Below are 7,669 nucleotides of genomic sequence, written 5' to 3' on the forward strand. Positions count from 1 at the left end.
GCTGGTTCTGATGATTGAACCCAGGGCTTTTGTAATGAACTGCCTCAGCTCCCCAGAATGCTGGGATTATAAACATGTACCACCATGCCAGGCTCATTCATAAAATTTGGAAATAACTATTAGTACAGAATTTTGCTGTCCTATGAATAAGGACTATTAAATAAAAGTAATGCCAATTAGTTCAAAAACGAAAGGCAAAAGAGATATGCAATCTAAACAGAAATCTGAGTATAGTTAAAAAGCAATTATGTTTACTTTTGTTTTCCCTTTGCTCGGGTTTTATTAATCACCGAATTCTCCCAAACATCCTTCCCAACTATGAACTACAAGTCGCACGCTGTCCATAGCGGGGCATCCCTACTGGGGTAGCAGAGCTACTACCAGAGAAGAAGAAGAGTGAATGCACAGCCAGTGACACATCCCACAGCCATGGCATTCAAAGCAATGCTGTATCCTTGAAAGAAGAAAATCAGTGATCAAACAAGACGATTCAAGGTGACCTCAGAAATCATTGACACGGTGCCTTTTGCCAGGCAAAATTATACCAAAACCACCTGGGATTGTCTCAAAGCAAGCTATGTGTCTTTGATTATTTTTCTGCTTTCTACTACTCAGAATGTGTGCATTTCTAATCTCAAAGTTAGTTTGTACTCCAATTATAGTTTAGAAGGATCAGAATTGCCATTGATTAATGTAGTTGCATAACACAGCTTGCTCCTGTACAATCCTGTGCCCCATTTAAACTTCCATAGTCCGCTTTTCCCTCCTGTTACCACGATGAATTGACAACTACCCTTAAATGTCCCAGGCAACGAGAAGGTATAACTGGATTTCAGCTTGCTGTCGTTGACGTATTTGACATTAGTTTTAAGGTTGTTTTCTCAAAAAGATTATACTCCAAAGGGAAAAAAAAATCAAAGACCAATTCCAGGATCTCATAAGAACTTCTCAGAACATTAATTCTTTCAAAGCCTGGGTTGCTGAAAACTTTACTGAGATAACAGAAATCTCCTCTCTTAAGAAGACACAAGAGCAATTCAGATCCTACTGTTTTCACAGAAAAAGAAAAGAAAAAGAAATCTAATTCCTAAAAATGTAAAATGTTGCCAAGTCTTCCACCTATCACTTATCAAAGCTTTCAGGGATTTCCAATTCACACTTTCATCTTCCTGCCAACAATGTATATATACACAGCGCCTTGAACAGCTCCATGTCGTGCTCTTTCCAAAGCATATTTTAGTATCATAGGTGCTGCTAATTTTAGGACTTGGGGGTGGAGACGTCTAGCCACTGACAACTACGTTGGTTTCATCTTTGCACAAAGCAAAATGAAGCCAAAACAGAGAAAGTATGCTGAAATACGAAGCATTTGTGTGTGCAACTGTAATAAGAGATGCCTGTTATCAACTTCTCCTACCACACATATTTTCCGTGCAGTGGTCTTGCTCTTCAGCTTGGGTCAGGGAATCTGAGGGTCAACTCCGATTGTCAACAGAGCGGGCACTAACTAAGTGGTGGCACTGTGTGTACTGTCCTTAGAAAATCTCGTAAATTGGCTAATATTTTTAAAAAGTTGATTCAGTGCCTTCATATTTTAAAGGGGTGCTGAAATAAATATTGAATATTTGTTTAATGTTTGGCAAACACCATAAGGATCCAGAAACCCTTATCTAATGGCCCAGATGTCCTGATTTCATCATGAATGTCTTTGTGACCCTGACAAGCAGGAGACTTGATGCTTTTTCAGGTCCCTTGGATGGACCAGAAGGAAGCCTGAGGCCAAGATGTGACAGAGACTCAATCCAAGTCCAGTGTTGGTTTGATTTACATGCTCTGCCCAGCAGTAGGTTTAAGAGTTTTTTAATGGGAAAGTAAGTGTCTATTTCCAAATCCGAGGATGAATTTCTCCATGAGATGCATTGGCTTACAGATGCCAAGATGGAATGATCACACTACAGTAAGACATTACATGTCTGTAATGTTCAGCTCAGTGTTCTACAACCACTGTATCCTAGGAACTTTTAAAATTCTTTTCAAGAATTCACTCAATTCTCTTCAGAAACTCATGTAAATGGTGTAACTATTATCGCCAGATCACAGGCCGATGCAGGAAGAGGTTAAATGGATTTCCCACAGCCATGTAAGTAAATATGAGCCGAGCTGAGCTACTAACCAGGTATCCTGGTTGCACACTGCATTTTAACGTCTCCCTGGAGGCTTAGAAATTTCTTCACTAGGTGATGTTTCTAATCCTTATTGCAACAGTCACCTAGCAAAGATACCTAGTTATCAAAACTACCTCTCATCTTTTAATATTTCTTTTCTATGTTCCCATGTTTTGTTTCAGCCTCACAATGTTGAAGACCCTAGTCAGCTTCGCTGTGTAGCCAGCTTTGGGTCAGGGACCTCATTTCTCAGTTAACTCCTAAACAGCATCAAAGTACATGACTTACCATACAATTAGAAGAAGATTCTCTGCTTTGACACCTATTTACAAACATCTCGATTTGCATGAAAAAATGGTTTCAACTACTAGCTTTCTAAGTTCAATGTTGACACCTTTATTTTCTGAACTGAATATGGTCCCAGTTTATTTTTACATCAAAGGATATCAGTTAGACCACAAAAAGGTAAAAGGAGCTCTGCATTTACATATAAAATATTTTCATATTTTACTTTTCTTTTTTATATTTTTCATGTTTTACTTTAGGGATAAAAGCATGGTAATGATTCCATTTATTAACAGTCCTAATCTATGAAGGTATATGCCAGTACAGCAACAATTGTTTTTTTTTTTATTTTATTTTTTTGTAATGACATGCACTTGCTGAAAAATATTTAAGATTTCCATCTTGACTGACTCTTTGGAAAAAAAAAAGCAAAGACAAGAAATTTATAAGCCAAAGATTAGTTTGACATATTGTAGCCCATTCATTTATTTTTAATGTGTTTTATGCTGAAACATTTTGAGACGTGTCAAGCTTCTCTTTGACATCATGTCAGAAAATCTACAGAAGTACCACTGGTGTTCCAGGTGACATGCGCAGGCCAGGGCTTACAGAGAAAGATCATGGACATCAGCCCCCACCACAAATTGGCACAATGCGTCTGTCAGCAAATTGTGCTTTATCTCTTGCTGAGCACCAGTCAGTGGAGATGCAAGTACCATCCCAGCAGATATGTTGTTTTCTGTTTTCATAACACGAAGTGAATGTGAATTACCATTTTCACAAGTGGATCTGTTTGGCAGGCTCATCTGGATTTCCTTCTTGTTGAAAATGTTTTACTCTAGGCATGAACTGATGCTGCTCACAGAATCACTACAACCAACTAGGTAAGAATGACACGGAATGATTATTTTTAAAAATTATTTAAAATTGATGTAAAAAAGCCATCATGTAGACACTAAAACTACTTCTTCTTATATACATTAAAAATTTTAAGTATTCAATAGAGAGGGCTCAAGAGACTCAGAAATGGATAAATGTCAATTTCAGGACCATAAAAATGTATAGTGTTGTTTCAAGGAACTTACAGTAGAGGTTGAGATATAAACCAGTTTTGTATGAAAAGAGTAAAGTAAATGGAGTAATATAAATAAATAAACATTTATGATTACTATATTCTGTAAACCATCTGGTAAAACTTCTTGGGGAGGTGGTGGGACAGGTCTTGAAAAATAGATTTCAATAAAACCAAAGTGGCAAGGTGATTCTGAGTAAATAAATTTTTGTGTGATAAGGTAACTTTGAAACATAGGAAAGTGTAATACTACGTTTGTAAGGGTTAAACTCCTGCTATTGAAGAAGTCTTTAAAAATTTAGTGTCAGTGAATAGGCTGGTTTGGAAGAAGGCAAAGAGAAATTTGGGAGATAGGTCAGGATGTCAAGTAAAGAATCCAAATGAGAAGAACCACTTGGTAATAGAATGTTGGATCCAAACATATCTCATAAAAACATCAGCAAAACATCATATATTGAATGCCTATCATGGTTCAAAGAGTAATCAGTCAATTGGACTGCATAGGGACTGGAGATATTGAGGAGAAAGTTGCTTGTTAAAGTAAACATGTAATTTCCCTGCTTTTTATAACTCTCCCTGAAAACATAAGCTCTCAGAAGCCAAGATGTGGGTTTTGTATTTCTTCAATAATTTTCTCAAGAAAAGCACATGCACAGTCGAGAGTCAATGATGCTGGAAACATTGGGAGGAAATTTGAAAACTCCAGATAAAAAAATGTAGATAAATTGTTTATCATAATTATAAAGGGGATAGTTGAAAACATGAAATTGGGGGTGAAGGGAGGGCGGGGACAAGGGGAAAAATGAGAACCAAGACCTGTCATGTAAAGGTACAAGATCCCAACAATGAATGTAACTGTACTGTGTACCTAAAATGTACCAATAAACTCAATAAAAAAAAAGACATGAAATTGGGTCTTCAAAAAGGAGAGAAGAGGACTGGGGTCATAACTTCAAAGGCACAGGATGCAGAGAACACAGCTGTTGAAATAGAAGGATTGGTCCTAGAGGTAAACAGGAAGCAGGGAAGAAGGAATTTTGTTAGCAAGATACTGAAAGAGTAGGTTCTCAAAGGTCAAATGCAACAAAAAGATATCTGACATTAAGGAATGACAGAAAAATATTAATTCTGACTAAAGGTAAATGAGAACAAATCACAGTTTTGAGAATTTAGGCCATAGAGAGCTCCACAGTGGTCCATGGATAGTACAGCTGGCTATTTGACTGCTTTAGCTCAATGAAACTGCCTTGCAATTGTTCCCACACTTAGAATTTTCTCCTCCAAAACAAGTAAGTATGACTCATTGCAGAGCTTGTATAAAACATGTCTGGGGCTGGGAATTAGCTCAGGGGTGCCATCACCAGCCTCACAAGCACAAGGTCCTGAATTCAATCCCCAGTACCAAACAAACAAACAAACAAAAAAGGTCAGCTGTATAGGAGTTTCAGTATTTTGATGTCATAACCAGAATGGAGATAAAAATTAGTGGTTTCTTCAAAGTTTCTTCAGGGATCTGTAGCATGAAAACACTTTTCTTTCATCACTGTAAATGTAAACATACTGCTAGGTTTACGTATACTCTCACTTTCTCTATTGCTGCTTTTAGTTTCACAGCACTCAAAAATAACTTGATATTAAATAAAATTATTCAAGCATTAAAAAATATAAGCGGTTATGTAATATTTACCTAACATAATAGCAACAGTGGTAGTAGTGGCAGTGGTAGTAGTGGCATTAGTTAGGTGGCAAAGCTTTAGGGATTGGTGGCATAGATGGTATCAGCATTACTAAAAATCCATTATAGTTTGGAGCATTCATTGTGTCAACTCACACATTCCCTTGCACTCTACGTTAGAATTCCCTAACATAGTGTGACTGCCTCTGTACTATTTTTTTTAACATGGTATTTACTCTTAAATAAGAACATGGGCTTAATTGTGTTTCTGGATACTCCTACATGATATCGATACCTATCTTTTACTTCTTGACTGACAGTGGAAGCTGGAATAGGTTGTTAAGTACATCAGAGGTCATTTTCCTAATAAAAAATATTTCCTTCTTAGGCCAAGCTTTATTTTGATTAAAAAGGTTTTCCCTGATAATTTCAGCATCTTGTTGGTTTAACTTGCCTTTACCCAAAATTTAATATCATATGAAGTTTGATGTTTTCTTTGAGTCTAAACTGGGATTAACTAGGAAAGGAAGAAATAGGAAAAGAGGGAGAAAAAGGACATAAAAGAAACCTAGAGGAAAATGATAAACAAAGGTCTGACCCCTTCCTGTTAATCTCAGCAACTTGTAGAAACATTTTTAAGTGGGTTTACATCCATGACCCTTTTGATATCTGTAGCATTTTCAATCACAGAGTATTTTGTTTAAATTTGTATTGGTTTCTAGGGAAAATAGGGGAGATCGACCTACTCTTCCTCAAGCAAATTCTCGCCAGCCAAGTGGATTTTGTATAATTTGACATTTTATACACTGTTTTATGCAAATAATTGTTAAAAACAAGCATAAATATCTAAATTTTGGGAAACACTGTTTAATTATAAGAAACTAAAATGCAAAAAAAATGCATCATGAAAACTACCCTGGCAGGATGAAGGTGATAATGGCAGACCAGGGGAAACATCTGGAAAGTGTGCGGTGGAGGATCAGAGGCTCACTCTTTCTAAGGTCTGGGCTCCACTCTTGCCACTGAGATTTACAACCTGAGACAGCGTAAGCCCCACATCTGCTTTTATATCCCCCACAGGGTGCGAGCAGCCCAGAAGAGAGCCAGTGACTCCAATTACCTTGGAAACTGGAGGCAGTTCCTGCAAACATGCAGGTTTCCTCCATGCCCATGGGAGTTGCTCTGGAAGAAATTCCCACTGGGCAATCTCTGAGTGCTTATGAGACTTTCACTTACTGTCAGACCCCAAGGGCCAATCTGATTTGGTGTGGAGGTGCCATCCATTGAAAGACAAAAGAACGAAAGGGCAGTACTCCTCTAAAGTTTCCTTCATGGTAATGTTTTTCGGGTTATTTTAAAAACTTTTAGAAGAATCACAACTAAATGTATTCTCTAGGAAGTTATTCTGATAAGGTCATATTGCATGTTAGAATAAAATTCATGGTATGAAATGCTAGTCTCTGAGACTTTTTATAATTTCTATATTATACATATTCAAATTTTTTGAACATATATTAAGAAAGCCAATTAATGATAAGACAGAACTTTTCTTAATTCAAGATAGACCTCCATATAAGACTGTTGGCTCATGGTTAAATTTCCTGGTCTCTTTGCTCCATTGTATGGCATTCCGTGGCCAGCAGTCATGTAAAGCTGGGAGAGGGCAGTTTCCCACACTTCCTGTTGTCCATTTTTCCTTCGGGCTGTCACAGTGTGAACAGCAACTGACTCACATGTGCTCCTCTGGCCTTACCTCACTTTGGAGACCTCATTCCTGTGGCAACTACAGAGGGTGGCTACCTGACTCACTCTACTCTGCACTGCTGTTAGAAACCTTAACTCTGCATTCCTATGGTTTGGAAAGGGACCAGCGGCCCTAGGAGTTACACCACAGAGAAGCTCTTCAAGTTAGAGTGCTGTGTGAGTGCTCATTTGTGCTGCTGATAAAGTCTTGGAAAGCTCATCAGGCTCATTAGAATATTTTTGTCAAACACTTAAATGGAATCTTAACTTTGAGTTTGGCCACAATTCTGAGTAACAGATGTGAAATCTGAGACCAAGTTACTTTGACTCGAGTAACAATCTTGTCTAAGCTGTTTTCTCTCTTTTTACATAAAATATTATAATCCTGCACCTTTACTTGATGAGATAACTCTTATACTGTATTAACAAATTCACCACAAGATCTCAGTAGCTTGCTTACCAAATGAAATTCTGCCTCATTTTGTTTTAGTCCACGTTATGCTGTGACCACCAAACACCACAGACCAGGTAATTTGTAACGAACTAAAACAAATTTATTGGCTGATGCATCTGGAGGCTGGAGGGATCTCCTTTCCTCTTCCTTTTCTCCTTCTTATTTTTTGGAACCAGGGATTCAACCCAGAGACTTTCACACTGAGTTACATCTCCAGCCTCCTTTGAAAACAACACCACCACCAATGACAAAAAAAAAAAAAAAAAAAAAAAATT

At 37.6% G+C, this 7,669-nt stretch overlaps 1 long non-coding RNA gene across 1 annotated transcript in view; it reads left to right on the forward strand.

The window, feature by feature from the left end:
* LOC104849226 overlaps positions 1–7,669 on the forward strand; it is a 65,202-nt gene that overhangs the window by 56,930 nt on the left and 603 nt on the right. The gene's annotated exons all lie outside the window — the stretch shown is intronic.

The sequence above is a fragment of the Fukomys damarensis genome, unplaced genomic scaffold (assembly GCF_012274545.1).
Source record: "Fukomys damarensis isolate Sample0158 unplaced genomic scaffold, DMR_v1.0_HiC HiC_scaffold_19, whole genome shotgun sequence".
In the NCBI taxonomy this organism is placed as follows: domain Eukaryota; kingdom Metazoa; phylum Chordata; class Mammalia; order Rodentia; family Bathyergidae; genus Fukomys; species Fukomys damarensis.